Source organism: Hippopotamus amphibius, chromosome 5 (genome assembly GCF_030028045.1).
Source record: "Hippopotamus amphibius kiboko isolate mHipAmp2 chromosome 5, mHipAmp2.hap2, whole genome shotgun sequence".
In the NCBI taxonomy this organism is placed as follows: domain Eukaryota; kingdom Metazoa; phylum Chordata; class Mammalia; order Artiodactyla; family Hippopotamidae; genus Hippopotamus; species Hippopotamus amphibius.
Genome location: NC_080190.1, coordinates 124,647,315 through 124,664,120, shown reverse-complemented (window position 1 = coordinate 124,664,120; position 16,806 = coordinate 124,647,315). Strand labels below are relative to the sequence as shown.

General features: G+C 42.1%; 1 protein-coding gene across 2 annotated transcripts in view; it reads left to right on the top strand.

Moving 5' to 3' along the window:
- Positions 1 to 16,806, top strand: part of FAM110B (family with sequence similarity 110 member B) — a 134,589-nt gene that overhangs the window by 22,434 nt on the left and 95,349 nt on the right. For both annotated transcript variants that reach the window (XM_057737581.1, XM_057737580.1), the window contains exon 2: positions 8,812 to 8,907. The gene's annotated coding sequence lies outside the window, so the exon portion shown is untranslated. The remainder of the gene's footprint in view (positions 1 to 8,811; positions 8,908 to 16,806) is intronic.

Genomic DNA, 16,806 nt, shown 5'->3' with positions numbered 1-16,806 from the left:
CTTTCTTATTTGGAATTTAGAGAGGCCCAGGAGGATGGAAAGTAGCCAGTTTATAATCATAGCAGAAAAACAGAAATTTATCGACATAATTTCTTGGCATGATGTTCTAGGGTTATTTAAATAATATTACATAATTTCTATTTTTGTTGTTCAAGGAACATGGTGACTTATTTAATAGATAGTCATTTAAAAATTATAATTTATAAAAGTAGAATTATCACATGACCCAGCAATTCCACTTCTGAATATATACCCAAAAGAATCTAAAGCAGAGTCTCGAAGAGATATTTGTGCACCCACATTTCAGAGCAGCAGTATTCACAATAGCTAAAATATGAAGGCAACTCAAGTGTCCATCAAAGGATGAATGACTAATCTAAATGTGGTTGACACACACAATGCAATAATATTTAGCCTTAAAAAGGAAAGATACTCTGACACATGCTACAACATGGTTGAACCTTGAGGACATTATGCAAAGTGAAATAAGCCAGTCGCAGAAAGATATACCATATGATTCCACTAACATGGAATATGTAGGCAAATTCATGCAGACAGAAATTAGAATGGTGGTTGCCAGGGACTGGGGGAGAGGAAATGGGGAGTTATTGTTTAATGGGTCTAGAGTTTCAGTTCTACAAGATAAAAAATGTTTTGGAAATGGACGTGGTGATGGTTGTACAGCATTGTGATGTATTTAATACCACTGAACTGTACATTTAAAAACAGTTAACGATGGTAAATTTTATGTTACCTGTATTTAGCACAATAGAAAAATTGGAAAAAAAAAGATTAGCCTCCAGATAAGATAAATGCTTTCTGCCTTAGGTTATAATGAGTTCCTTATTCCTGTATTTTTTTCCTGATAGAAGTATTTTTCATAATGTAGGTTAGTAAGGGATTTGGCACATAAAAATTTGAGTATCTACAAAATACATGTTTTCTACAATAGCTTCTGCTGGATAAAGAAGTACAATAACTTTGTTTTTTTTAGTTTCTTTGAGCAACTAAGAAAAACAATGGCTGCACCAGTTTACATTCCCACCAACAGTGTCTCCACATCCTCACCAACATCTGTCATTTATGGTCCGTTTGATGATGGCCACTCTGACAGGTGTGAGGTGACATCTCATTGTGGTTTTGCTTTGTTTTTCTCTGATAATTAGTAATGTTGAGCACCTTTTCATGTATTTGTTGGCCATCTGCATGTCTTCTTTGGAAAAATGTTTATTCAGATCGTCTGCCCACTTTTTTATTGGGTTTTTTGATATTTTGATATTGAGTTGCATGAACTGCTTATATATTTTGGATATTAATCCCTCATCAGACTGTCATTTGCAAATATTATCACCCATTCAGGAAGTTTTCTTTTCTTTTTTTCGATGGTTTCCTTTGCTGTGCAAAAGCCTTTAAATTTAATTAGGTCCCATTTCTTTATTTTGCTCTTGCTTCCTTTGCCTGAGGAGACAGATAGAAAAAATATGGCTACAACTCATGTCAGTGAGTCTTCTGCTTATACTTTCTTCCAGGAGTTTTATGGTTTCCAGTCTTGCATTTAGGTCTTTAATCCAATTTGAGTTTATTTTTGTAAATGGTGTGAGAAGTACAGTGGCTCTGACAGAACCTTGCTGACCAAAAAGAAAATCACTCTTAATATATTTGCATTGGGGAAATTTCTGGTGTTGTACAAGTATGAAAATTTTTAAGGAAGAAAGTTGCTCTGTTCTTTCTTCCCAAGGTAGCATATTAGTCCCACAGACTATGTCTAGATCACTCTTGTTTATATTCACGTTCCTGCATTTAACAGTCCAGCTGCGGCTGGTATTTAGTCTGGGAACCATTATAAACTCTGTCTGCTTTGTTGTTTTATTAATCTTTTCTAAGTGAGATATTATTTCCAGCTACTCACTCAGAATCATTAAAACCCTGAAAAATGACAATATTTGTAATTGGGTCGTATGTAACCTGTTAATAACGTGCTAGGTTTAAAAACATGAATGTGTATAATAAGCTGTGTGTCAGAGTCCCATTTTGAAGTGTTAAAAATGAACATTTGAGATGTGCAACACCTTTTTCTTTAATGTATTATTTAGAACCAGGTGCATTTATCCTTAAAAAAATTGTGACACTGCTGTCGTAGTAAGTGTTTTGCAGGTTTTTCCATTATGATATTCTTCAGAAGTTTCTATCTTGGATATATGTGGGTTTGCTAAGTATTATTGTGTCTAGAGAATCAGTGAACAAAAGTGATGGGATACATCTGAGTGAATTTAATGAAACTTTTCGGTAGACCTTTTTTTTTTTAAGCCCAGAGAAACAGAGGGATCTGTTTCAGCTCAGTCCAAATAAATTAATTTTTGGAACGCGTGAAAGGCCTCTTTTCAAGGTGAATTCACCGTATGTGAGGAGCATGACGGTGAAATGATGATGATCTTTTTAGTTTGAACGTCAAGAAAACATCTCTAGTTGTATAATCCTGCCTTTTTGGAAATACAAGATAATTTTCTAGAATGTTTAGAAATGAGTGATTCATAGTCAGGTGACTGCTATGTGCCTGGTGTTTTACCACATTCTTGCTAAAACACCTTACTCCAAAGTGGGGACTATTTCCATTTGCTGGTGGAAAGTGGACAGAAAGAGGTTGCTGAGAGATCAGCCCCCCTCAGTGCATGTACTGACTCTTTGCTGTGTCTTTTGTGATACGTTGGCATTTAATCTTTGCAGTGACCCTTTGAGGTAAAGGCTATCGTTATCTCCATTTTTAGACCAAGAAATCTGAGCTTTGAGAGGTTTACTTACTCAAGGTCACATGGTTAATGAAGGCGTGAAAGCAGGATGGAACCCAGCTGATTGACGTGTACTGGAGTATCCATCCAGTAATCATTTTGGTTCCAGTGCTGTATCCCATCTAAGGTTGCCTGGATTCCTTAGAGAGGTGCCCACCTCCGTCTTCTATAGCCTCACAATGATGGGGCATTCAGCCTGACTTACTCTATACCAGCGGAATAACCCATGTTGATACATTGCTGGCGGGTAAAAGATTAGATGGGATGTACAGAACTGGACTACCATGGAACCCCTGACTCGTTCAGAAATATCTATGAAGTGTCACATCCTGGGAGCCTAGGGTTTAAGTCCTAGGGATTGAGATCACCAGGGAAGGCAGAGTTCATGGTTTGTTGGGGAGATATGGCCATGACTAATCTTTCTACCTGGGGTGAATGTTTGTATGGAGACGGATAAGCCACCGTGGGCATGGAGAGGAGGAAGTGGTAAAAGTATGGACAGGTCGAGGAAATGCTCCTCGAAGGAGGGATGGTCTGAGCTGCTAACGCTGAGTGAAGGTGATGGAGAGCCACCGAGGGGGTGGGCAGGGGGGTGGGGGATAGCAGGGCATGGTCCTAATCCCATATAAAAGGGTCATTTTGCTGCCACGTGGAAGGCTGACAGTCTGGGCTTTGGGAGACGGGTTGTGAGGTGCCGGTCATTATCCAGGTGGCTTATGGAGATGAAATATGAAGACGAGGGAAGATGAGGCTTCATGTTCAGTTCAGCCACCTTGCTGCTGCCGGGTCTGCCTGCCTTATGAGGCACTCTACACAGATTTGAGGTTGTTCAAGGCTGGAATGATTCTGTCCTGAGCCACGCTTGCCTCTGTAACTCCCGCCACTCAGAATGATGTCTCTTCCCCCATAGGACAGTTCACCTTGCACCCCGCCCCCCAGGCACTTCCTCAGTTGATTGAAATAATTCTAGGTCCCTTTCCTAACTCTCTGAGCCTCAGTTGGTCAAGATCTGAGACTACTCAACGCTCTTACCAGCCTGAATTGTATCGTAGGTACAGGGTAATTCCAGGCTCGTGCATCGTCTTAGAAATGTCGTGGGTGGGAGGGCGGGTGACAGCACTACGGAAGATTCAGGCATCTAAGCTGGGCTTTGGAAGGGGGCTTGAAAGGAGTACATGCAGAGCATAGCCGGACACTACCCACACCCCTGCACTCGCTGACCAGTTTAGAGCATAGCAATACTTGTGTATACTTGTACTGAATTCGATACTTCTGTTTAGTTCAGCCTGTAATTTCACCAGTATTTATGCCTTAGCTCAGAGCTGAATGAGAAACTCGTAGGTCTTTTCCAGATTGATTCGTCTATAACTTCTGTGGAGTGCATTACTTACATTTTTTTGGATGATGAACTTGCTTACTTAACCCTGGTGTCTTTTTCCAGCTAGCTTAGTGACTAACACATGGTAGCTCTTCAGGAAATAGTTGTTGAATGAATGTAATTTGGATTTTTTTGACCTATATTTGACATTAGTGCTGGGAAATTGTTCCATCTTCACACATTTGGAGTCGTGATTCTTTTATATAACATTTTAGCCGCTTTAAACCTCAAATTAGCTATAACTTTCATAAGCCTGTTACATCTTTATGTTATAGATAAGCATGTCCAGTGAACTAGGAGAAAGTCTCGTGGGTGTTGAAGAAGTATTTCCCAATTAATTTTAAAGAATACTTTTAGAGTTGATTTATAATCTGGCCCACATTAATTTAAGTTTCCACACTTGTTGTTTTTTTTCACCACATTTCTGGGTTATTCTTCTATCTCTTATACCCTCCATGGATCAGTAATCATTTTAGGAAAGTTATCCTTTTACATTGAGGAGGTTTATCTTAGATGAATCATCATGAGGCCACTTTCTGGGAATCTGTTAAAAGGCCACAACCAATAGGTTGTAGGAAGTTGTAGAACAATGGGAGAGTTTAGTTTTCCTATAAGCAGTAGTATTGACTATCGGCTTTTCTTTTTCTCTCTTGGTGGTGTCCCGAGGGACTTAGCCATCATTGATTGTTTTAATCCTGGTTAAGTATTTGAAGACGTTGAGTACCATCTGCTGAAGGAGTTTCAGATCTTACTGATAAGGTTCATGATTTTCAGGTTAAGTGATGGTGGCGCTGAATTTTGTTTTGTTTGTTTTTAATCAGTTTTATTGAGGTACATACTGCATATACAATTAAGTTAACTGATTTCAGTGTATAAGTCAGTGCATTTTCACAAATAGGCACAGTCGTGTACCCACCACTACAGTCATGAAATAGAACTTTTCCAGCCCCCAGCGTGGTCTTTATGCCTTTTCTAGTCGGTCTCCATCCCCACCCCAACCCCTGGCAACAGCTGATCTGCTCTCTAGTGCTATAGTTTGCCTTCTCTAAAATATCCTATAAATGGATTTATATATGCAGTCTTTTGTGTTTGGCTTCCTTCCCATAGTATAATGTTTTTGAGATTCACTTGTTTGTTGTATCATCAGTAGTTCAGTGATATTTATATTACTAAGTACAGTCCCTGTGTGATACACCACAATTTGTTTATCCATTCACCAGTCGATGGACATTTGAGTTCTTTCAAGTTTGGGGCCATTATCAATAAGACGATTGAACATTCTTGTAGAAGTCTTTGTGTAGAATTTGTGTCTTTACATTTCTCTTGGGTAGATACCTAGGAGTGGAATTGCTGGGTGATACAGTAAGTGTATGTTTAACTTTACAGGAAACTGCCAAATTATTTTTCAAAGTGTCTGCAACATTTTGAATTTTCTACCAGCATTATAACAAGAATCCCAGTTGCTCCGGATCCTTGCCCTTTTTGCCCTTTTAAATTTAGCCATTCTAGTGCATATACAGTGGTATCTCATTAAGGTTTTATTTTGTGTTTCCCTACTGACCAGTAATGTTGATGAGCTCTTGTGCTTACTTGCCATTTGTTTGTTTTCTTTGTTGAAAGCATGTGTTCAGATCCTCTTAATTTTTTTTTATGATGTTGTTTTTGGGCACTGAGTTTTAATACCATTAAGGAGTTAATATGAAGAATTATAAGGGAGGTATTTTGTTGCTGACCTATTTTCAGGAAAGGAATGTCTTTAATGGATATTTTGTTGCCTACACCAGTTTTTTTTCTTCTTTTGGCTGTGTGTAGAGGGAATCTCCTGTCATCTTTTGGCCTGTGTTCATTTATTTTGCCCTGCTTTGCTACATGTACTTTTTACTGCATCTGTCAACTCATAATCTCTGAGAACACCACCCGTGAAGGTACTAACTGCCTCTCTAATCACACACTCACAGGTATCCATCTGTCATGTGCAAACCTTGACTCCCGTGCCGCTGTGAAGGGCTGTTAATGACCCCAGTTGGCAGTCTGCAGCAGGCAAGGTCATCCTCTTGTGCCTTTTGGTTCCCTTGCACCTACCACTCACTGTACAGTGTAAATTACTGGGGAGTCAACAAGTGACTGTTGGTGATGATTAGCAGCTGATCTGGGTAAATTAAGTGCTCTTGAATGACTCCAGAGTTTTAGAGAATAAGAGTTCTGTCTGAACTGATGGATCTAATAGTAAATTATCTTGAAATCCTTACTTTAAAAACTGCTAATGTAAGCTGTAGAATACCTACATTTTGTTTGATAGCTGTCTATAAAATCTACTTGAAAAATGTCTTGTTGCAAAGCTATGATTATGATTTGGCTCTGAATAAGATGGGGTGATTCTGTTTTGAGAGTAGATATTTCTAGGTTAGACAACCTAAGAGAATCCCAAATTTTGTTTCAGATTTCTCATGGGCCTTAATGGTTTAATCTCGCTGTGTCTGTGGAGCCAAAGCTAGAGTATGTTCTTGACCGTTTTGAGCTTTGTATTAATATAAAGTTGAGTTGACTCATGGCGTGGGGCGGGGGGGGTCCTGTGCTGTGTATGATAACAGATGTGTAGAAAGATGGATGAAATTATGAGCTCTTAAGAGGTTATTTATGGAAATTATGATCTAATGGAGCACTGGATTGGCACCTTGCAGATCTGAGATCTAGGACCGGTTTCACTGTGTGACTTAGGAGAGGTCACTTGACAATTCTGGGCTTTCATTTCATTTTCACCTCTGAAATGAGTCCATTGAAAGAATATGTGCTATGAATTATTTTTATTAGGATGGTTTTGAGGTCACATGACAACTTTGAAGATGAAGCCAGCCCTGAAGTTCTTCACATATCATGTTATTCCCCATCCTGATCAAAATTCTGTGACTTTCTATCTCTGAATTGTTAGAGTAAAAGTTCAGCACTTTGTTACTTTGTCTCTTCCAAAGTATGAGAAGGAAAAGGCAAAAACAATGATAAAGATGAATAGGAATCTTTGATATAATTTTAGGACAAAACAGAAAAATGCTGTTCTCAAAGGAGTAAAATACAAAACTTTTTACTTTGTTATTATGGGTCACAATCAATTTAAATGGGACCCAGAGGTATTTTGGATTAGAATTTCTCTAATGTCCTTATAAATGTCTATGATGTTATTCATTTGAATTCCTGGAATCCCATATATTTCAGCAGACAAATGAAATACAATCTTAAATTGCAGGCAGGAAGCAATTGAAAAGAGCCATAGAACTTGAAGTTTATGTTTCTATTTTAATTTAGCACCAATGTTGACTTTATGTTCTTGCTGAACATTGCTAGGTAATAAGACCAGAGAAAGTAGATTATTTTGAAAAGTTTTAAATGTGAGAGTGGGAATTATCAGTCTTAATTGTTATTTAAATAGACATTTTCAGGCTTTTTATTTTTTTGAAGCTATTCAAAATCTAGGTCAAGATTTGCAGCCTTACTCATAAAGTCCTGGCACTTTGTTCATTACACATCGCTCTAGAAAGGAGCTAATGATGGTTGGGAAGCCGGCATCGACCTTAATAAAGTGGTTCTCAGGCATCATCTGTTGAAGTCCCAAGTGCCTCCTTAAAATTTTACTGTTGGTTACTCCTACACCCATGCAAAACATGGAGTAAATCTCAAAAAAACCATAGCTATTACCGTCAGAGCACCTTCCATCCCTGTCTGCTGGTTTCCACTGTCAAGTAAACAAAGATGTGGTTATCTGGGCTGATGGCATCTGACGAAAGCAGATGCTTGAGAAGACGGTTAAGTTTTCCATCATATTTTCTCAAGTTGCCAGATGTCCAGATAACTATCACTTTCATGATTCATCCAAGAATCTCCAAGTAGAGTAAGAACATTCATGTGTCACCCACACCTGGGGACACGACTTTCCTCAAAAAACCTCAGTTTCTGGCCCCCTTTGTAAAATTGAGTCACGTTGTTTCTGGACCTGAGTATGTGCCCAGTCAGTGTTAATTATTTCCTTCCTAAAAATGAAAGACTCAAAAATTGGGGCAGTGTCGCCTCCAAGGGCTGTCCTTGCTTCAGGATAAAGAAAGCCCGGGAGGACAAGGCACGTGTTTGTGAGCTCCGGTAGGAACTGCATTTGGAGGACAAGATAAGAGAAAATGCTGGTTTGTAATATTTTATTCCCTTGCAAACATGAACAAAGTTTCCGCAGTCCAAACACTATATCTCTTTGCCGCCCTAGTTATGCAGTTGCTTGTAAGGAGGCTACATCACTTCCTGCACGGCTTAGTGAATTAGAAGGATGCCGTGTGGCACTGGGTATGTTGAGCTTGGAGCGAGGCAGAGCCTCGCTGGGGTCTCCAGGCTAGTGGCAGCCCACAGGCTCATTTGGCTGTTTTCCATTAAATGCACAAACAAAGCCTCCCTTATAGTTGATTTTTGTCTTCCTCCTGAATCAATTTAAAGTTTACTAGAGCAACTATATTAGAAAGAGGCTTTGGACCCAGTTTTTTTTGCAGGTATATTTAGGAACTACACTGTCTCCGTTACCCAGTGAAAATTGTTTTCTTTTTAATGATACGTGGAAAATTAATCACTTTTATTCTCCAGAATAGTATTAATAATCTGTGCTCTTTTTTTTAGCAATCTCCAACTGGATATCTGGGGCACCTCTTCTGTTGTTTCTGAGTCTTCAATTGGAAGTTAACAAGACTCTACGGCCTGGAAGGGAAATAAAAGGTAATTACATGTCAAAAAGTATATTATTAAATTCGTGTATACATCGATGATCATAAAGCAACGACAGCTCCTTATTTGTTGAGCAGAACGTGGGTGTCCCCCTCCCTCATTTTCTCAGCATTTCCCTCCGGTTTCCGTCCCTCCTTCTTTGCCTTCCTCTCCTGCTGCCATGCTCTTCCTTCCTTCTCTCTCTGTCTCCTCCTCCCCACCTCCCTCCTCTCTCTTCTTTGAATGTATTCACTCAGCAAACATTTGTGAGTCTGTCCTGTGGGGTCACTGGCAGGAACAAGAGGGATTGGTGGAAAATGCCTCTGAAAAGTGCCACCTGCCCCCCCAACTCCGTGCCTACAGGTCTGGCCAAGAGGCTGGCCTGGCTTCCGCCTGTCCCCTTGCTGTCCTCAGAGCAACACTGACCCCCCCTCCTCGGGCCCTGAAATGCATGCACTTCCCTGGGCTCTCTTTGAAGTTGCCTGGGTGTTTGCTTACAGTGGCTTTTTTTGCAAATACTGTGGCTATTCGAAGCTCAGTCACTCATGGAGATCAGGAAAGCAGCAGCAGGGGACTGTCTCCTGATGGGTGAATTTGTAAACTCTCACTTGGTGGCGACCTGGTATATATTTTCCAACCACTAACAGAATACATATCTGGCAAAAAAAAAAATTAAATGAACCTGATCTATAACATAGAATGTGAGTGTCTACCCCAAAGCCCAGAAATAATACCTGTTAAATTTGGGGGCACACACCTTCATCATTTTCCTCTCTGCATATACTATTGCTAATAAAGGCGTTCGGTCTGCAGTAAGTGCCTTAACCCAGTGGGGAAAAAATATCTGGGGGAAAAGTGGTTTCATAATTTCTGCTGAGCATAGCACCTTGTTTCTTTCTTGTGCTTGGCCCTTGCTAATAGAAATGGTGATTTCTGTGAGTTGGGGACCATGGGCGCTCCCCTGTGCCTGGTTCATTGTAGTGGCGTCTGTCCTCACATCGTAGCCGAGCTGCAATTTACCTCCTGTTGCATTAATAACGCATTAGTCATGCCAGGATTCCGGGGAGAACATGGACTCAGGTGCCGCCAGCCAAGGCGAGCATCCTTATCCTGGATGCTGGGTGGTGCTGGGATTTCCCCCGGCTGAAATCCTCCTCTGTGGTACCTCCATGCCAGCGTGGCCCTGGAGACATCACTGCATCTCTTCTTGGTGCCTCTGTCTGTCCTTAAGGTGCCAGCGCAGCTGTGTTCCTCGTTGTGGGATTGCTGTCACCTCGCTTCCTGCCGCCCTCCTAAAGGGCAGAGGCGTTGCCTCACTTCTGAGACCCGGCCCCTGCTGCCTTCTTTAGCCTCGGCCACCTCCTCACATACCCTTAGACTCCACCCCGCCCCCACTTGGTGCCTGTCTTCCATATCTGAAAACAGTTGGCCACAGTTCCGTAGCCCTTGTCCCACCGTTCTCACAGCTGTCTGTCTGTCTCCGTGCACTCTGATCAGCTGAGGGGATCCCTGGCCTGCTCTGCTCAGTAACCCCAGAGCCTGGTGTGGTCTGGCACCTGGGGAGCCATAGGAACGAAGCCATTGGTGAGTGTTGTGTGGACACAGGGCATCGTCCGGACCAGGGCTCTTTAACCTGGGACACTTTGCACTCTGGCCAGAAGCTCCGGGACCAGGAGCTGTGCCAGCTCTGAGGCAGGACTTATTTACTGTGAGTTTTTCCAGGAAAACCTGGGGGGACAGTCCCAGCCAGATTGGTGAGTTGGCCTGTGGATGGGTGAGGTCCTACGCTGGCCACCCCAGCCCTGGCCCCCTCCCTGTCTGCTGTTGGAGCTCTTCTCATAGATGGGACAGAGCCAGACTCCCTGGGGCTGGTGGCTTTGGCGATGGGAGGCTCTGGGTCAGCATCTGGACTCGGCCATGTGTAATGTATGTGATGTTGGAAAGCTGTTCACGTCCCGTGCCTCGGTTTCTCCACCTGTCGCATCAGGGTGATAGCAGCGCCCGCCTCATGGGGTCATTGTGAGCATCAGAGGACGAGTTGCTGTGGAAACTGGCACGTGGGAAACATTTAATAAGTGTTGGGAGCTTTTGTTCTATCATCTTATGCAGAATGGAGGTGATGATACCTATTTCTTGTAGTTACTATAAGCGTTGAATGAGGTGGTGCATGTGAGATACGTGGTGCTGGGCACGCAGCGCCCTCCACCTGTGGTAGTCCTCAGGCACAGGGTAAAATAACAGTGACATCAGCAGATGTGATCAGGACAGGGCAGATGTTGTGACCCCGAGTGTGGTGAACATCTAAGGGTGGAGGTGGGCCCGAACGGCTGCCTGTTCAGCTTGTCAACCAGGCAGCACGTGCATGTCGACAAGGTATGTTACTAACTGAAATCCCATCCTTAGTTTATTAGACCATTGTCTACACTTTGGTCACGAAAGTTAATTCATAAATGTTTTGGTTGTGATTGGCTATTGGAGTGAGTAGTTAAGAGTTATATACACCCATAAGCCTTTTATTCTTGTCATTGTCCACTTTTTTAAATATAAAGGGCAGTGTTTCTTGGGTTTATATGAAATTTTAAAAGTAACTTAAGAATGAAAATAATAGGTCTTGGATAACTTTAGAATCCATTATGCACTTGTTCGTGATCAAGATACACATGCGTAGTTGTTTTGGTTTCTCTCTGTTTTTGTTTTTCTTTTAAAAAGAGTTTTATTGAGATGTAATTGACATACAATAAACTGCATATATTTGGAGTGTACAGTTTGATACAGTTTCTCTCGTTGATAATGCCTTTCTTCCATCACTCTTAAATGTAAAGAATACAAGCGTATTATCACCCACGCTGTGTGGTTGTTCCGAAACTATAAAAAGGGAAGCACGTGGAAATCTAATAACATTTGATTCTCCTACATCTAAATTAAATGAGGCTTATAGGAAACACTTTGACATTCTTTTACCTGTACTTTGAACCCAAAAGACATTTGAGCCATGGTGTATTAGAGAATTTTTTACCATTTGTTTTACACATTTGCTTTCTATACACTTGAAACAAATGATGGTTACTTGGCTTCAGAATATCTTTTAAAGAAAAGAGTACAAATTCAAGCAAAGGTGAGTCACCTCAGGAAGTGAATGTTTTTGAGCCCCTCTGGCACGGAGACCTGCCTTGTTATCTTTGCGCCCATGCCTGGCATCGGGCTGCTCAGTGAAGCTGGGAGTGGCGAGGGGATCGGAGCACTGAGACGCCTTTGTTACGATGTTGGGAACACGATGGCTTTTTAAATTTGCCTTTAGTGTGGCTGTAATGGTTTAAACTGTAAATAAAGACGTTTCCATGGGGGTGATGTTTTGTGTGTTTTTGAATGCAGTGAAACTACTTCTTGTTCTGTCCTGAGCTTAGGAGGCTGGTGGGCTGAAGTCTGTCTCTTCTTTCTTTCTGCCTTTCCTCCCTGCTCTCCTCCTCCTCCTTCCCCATCTACCCTGTCCCCTGCCCCACCTCCTGCCTGCTTACCAGAAAGACCTTGACCAAGGCCCCGTCTGTCCCTGTCCTCTCAACAGCCCCTGCTCAGTGGCCTGGGCTTCTTCCGGGGTCCTGATGAGAATTCCAGCCACCAGCAGTAAGGAGGCTGGTGCAGCAAAGCCACCCATGCCCTTTCTGCTGCCAGCTTGTATTCTGATCAACCCCCCCCGCCCCCGTCCATATGTGACACACCCAAGGCGGGGAGCAGTCTGTGTCTCCGATGAGATCCGCGGTGGGGCATCTCTGATATTGACTCATACCCACCTCTTAGATGGTTTGTCAGTATTCTTTGCTATACCCTTTCTCATATAATTTGGGAGGAAAACACTTCTGCTCTATTAGCATCCCTGCTTTGGGGCAGAGAACAGTATAACTGTTGTGTTTCGCAGGAGAGACCCAGGTTCAGACAGAAGTTTTATGTTCTCTTTGAAATCAGGACTTACTCTTTTATCTCGCACTGCGACTCCTGATTTCACTGAGTGTTCTTCCAGCAGGACACAGTAGCCTCCTTTATTATGTTGGTTGTGGTTTTTTTTTTTTTTTTGAAATTTGCACAACTTTAAAAATTCAACTTGGTTACATCGTTGCACATAAGTTATGATTTGTCCTGAGAATAAACAAGTAAAAATAGTACAGCTACTCCTCAAAATTTGTAGCATTGCCTAGTGAATGTTTCTGCAAATCTTGGAGTGGTTGTGTTGCTGCTGCGAATGGGGTAGGTGCGTCCCCTGTAGACGCACACACCCCCCAGAGGTGACGTTTGGTTTAAACTCTCGTTGAGTTTACTTTCTTATCTGCTTTTGGCATTAATCTGACCTGAGTACTATCAAAGAGCAAGCCATTTAAGCAGGAGTATATTTCTTTTCTTTTTTTTTTTAGGAAATAAAATCATATTTATTTCTAATCAATTTTGTAAATAAAACAACCATCATAGAGAAATAAATTAATTATTACAAATTAAAAGTATGGAGTCTCTATACTTTCTTCTTATGATTGCAAAACAGTCTGCCGAGATGACTCAGTGCATTTAACAACTGCAGCAAAGAAAAAGTTTTGAACTCAGTGAATGTTGACACATGTGAGGCCACCTATAAGTAGATAAGACTCCATTGTGGAAGACTGGGCCAAGTCTCCTTTCCCACTAAGCAACAGTATGTTTCTGTATGTAGTGATATACAGTCCTTCAAACCTAAGACTTTGAATTTTTCTTCTCCAAGTACTGGGGGTCCTGTCTTTTTGAATTTCTGTAATATAAACTTAGATTTTCCTAGACTGGATTTCCCTGAGTAATATCCAACCATAATTTTTATTTATTTATTTTTACCTTGTTTTATTGTTTAGTTAAAGGAGAAAAACATCTGATGGTACTGATGGTAGGTTGTGGTTTCTGAGGGGTTTTTGAGATCATTAAGTTAATTGATAGACCTCTCATGTAGTCACAGCATTAAGGTACAATTATGTTAAACTTTGTTTTTCCAACTTAGCCTCTAATCCTAGGGTCTGACGAACCTTCTACAGAGCCTGTTATTTACAGTAAGTGATCTAATTGTTATATATGATTCTTCGTAAGAAGAACACAGTGCTTAGCACTTTTTCAGGTTTTTGTAACAAATGTGTAATTTGGCTTTCCTTCTCTAAAGGGAAATTGTTTATTTTGTTGATTGAAAATGTTTCCAATTTAAGGTGCACACTTCAGTCGTAAAGATGAAGTTCCATTTTAAGGAGGAGTGCTGTTTACAGTCTCTTAAATTTTTTTTAGTAGCATCTCTTTTCAGCGAGTACTGTTCTTGGCTGCATTTTCTGACTTGTTTCCTAAGTTACTTATAATTGGAAAGCAGACGTTTCTTCTCTCTCTTCCTCTACTGTGTCCACCCTGCAGTTTGCATTTCCTCTCAGACAATGCTCTTTCTTTCTTTGGTCTCTGTCTGAGCAGATAGGCATCACCAAAACATGACACAAGCAGCAACTGTCTGGGTTTGAGATGCAGGCTGTAGGGGACCCAATGAATTCTAGATTGTTTTGACCTTGTAACTCACCCAATTTTTGTTTCTTCATCTTCAAAAGGTCCTTTTAGGAGGATGATTGTACCTATTAAAAAAGAGTGTCATTCTCTCTGTGAGTGTTTGCTGATGACACACATAAATGTGTCATAGCCTTTTCTTACTTAAATTTTATTTTATGTTTTAAATTTTTTTTTGGCCGCACCATGCAGCTGGCGGTATCTTAGTTCCCTGACCAGGGATCAAACCCACACCCCCAGCATTGGAAGCGGGGAGTCTTAACCACTGGACCGCCAGGCAAGTCCCTTCTCACTTAAATTTTAAATCTCAGCTATTGCTCACTCTGGATCAGGTGGCAAAACTGCCATCACTGCCCCCATCAACCCTAGGACATCATTGATGTCTGTGCTGTTTACTCAGAGCCGTGTTGTATTTTCCGTATGAAATCCTGGAGTGTTTAGGATGGAGATATTGCGGGTTTAACTCCTATTTTGCAGAGGAGAAATTTGAGACCGTTTGACAGTTGCCTTCATTTAGTATATTTGTAAGAGTGCAGAAAGATATCTTTTTCTGTTGTTATTAATTAGATATTCTTCATGCAATTAAAATATTTACAGAAGGCCACTGGTGTATTAAATCATATTGAAAGTGATCAGTCTTCAATATGCACCCCAGTAAGGGACAGCTGGGCTTCACCTGAGGGCTCTGGGAGCAGAGCCGGCACCTAGGAGTTTCCTAAATGGCCGTGTGGTTGCATCTGCTCCTTAAATAGTTCACTTAGCAGACTTGTGTCCTGGGCATCCACGGTACCACGTGAGAAAGCAGGGCTCCTGCTCTTGAGAAGCACACAGTTAATCTGCAGGGTTGTTACCTGATGCCATATTTCTATAAATTTAGCATTCCATGGGCCACGAAGAGTTTTTGATAGAAGTTCCCTGACGGGGCTGAAAAAAGCATATCAGCCTTGCGTTAGTGTTGAGGAACTGGCACTTCCCTGTGTTCTTCTGGGGTAATCTTGCAGGTGTTGCCTGCGGGACCTGGGATTAGGTTCCACTTGAAACCGAGCAGGACCCCACAGGGCCTTCCTAGGGACAGAACCCCTCATCCCCCACCTATTACGTGTAAAAAAGCTTTAGCCTCCCCGGCTTTCCCTGAGGTCCAGAGAATAAATTCAATCAGAAGAGTTTTTAAAACGCTGAAACAAAGGAAAGCAGTCAAGCAAGACAAAATAATAATAGTTTAGCCATAAAGCGAAATTAAGGACCTTTAATTCCTCCTCGAGGGCTACAGATAATATCCTGTACCATATCCTTGAGTTGTTTTGCAGAAGCTAAAACCCCCACCAGGTAGAAGAAGTTAACCGCATGCTGACCACCTTCCACCAGACTGGTTGGAACCAGAAGGTTGAGGATTGAGATTCCCCAGAGCATCTCGCTACTACCTCACCAACCAACCAGAGACTTGCGCACCCTGTGACCCTCTCCCTCACTCTGTCTTTGAACACCCTTCCCTGAAAGCTATCAGGGAGTTCAGGGCTTTCAAGCCAAGCTGCCTGTTCCCCTTGCTTGGCCCTGCAATCAGCGTGGAACTTGCCTTCACCACAACCTGGTGTCAGTAGATTGGCTTTGCTGCTCGTTGGGCAGGTAGACCCACGTTCAGTTTGGTACGCAGTGCCCCTGGCTGTGTTAGCAGTTGACAATCTCAGGACCGCGCCTCGCTGGCCCGGCTTTAGGCAGGGAAGTTGAGCCCTGGGAATGTTGGGAGGAAGACTGCTTGTGAGAGCCGCCTAGGAGTGGCACGTGTTATACATGCAGAGGCTTTGGTCATCCTGGATTTGAGTGAATGTGATGTGTTCAACACCTGCTTGATACTTTGGTGGCAAGGGCTGAGGGTGCCCTGGGGAACCCCGGGCAGTGACCCCGTGAGCACAAAACCCTTTGTCACCAGCTCCTTGTTCCCTTTGGAACTTCCCGCCATCCCTGGAGAAAGTCTTGTAATGTGGGGTCGCATTGAGTTTGCTTGGTCTTGCACTTTACTCCCTGAAACTCATTTTGCACAGTTTTTAAAATAGTGATTGTCATTTCTGTGTCGTAGACGGTCCATTGGGCAGTGCGAAACACACCAGGAAATTCAGAGCTGGGTCCTGCTCTGCCCTGTGGTCCGAGGGGCCCAGAGAGAAGTTGGTCTCCTTCTCTGAAGGTCGCCTCTTCTTTGACCTGCCTCAGCTTTCCTTGGGGTTGTCTCCTTACTTTTTTTTTCCCTACAAAACACTTACTTCTTCTTACTCTTGATTGGGGCGCAAATTATTGTCCCCAGAGTAAATTCATCTGTATTCTGTGATAATTGATTGACTGTTTGGCAAGCAAAAGCAGTTTACTTTTCCCTGA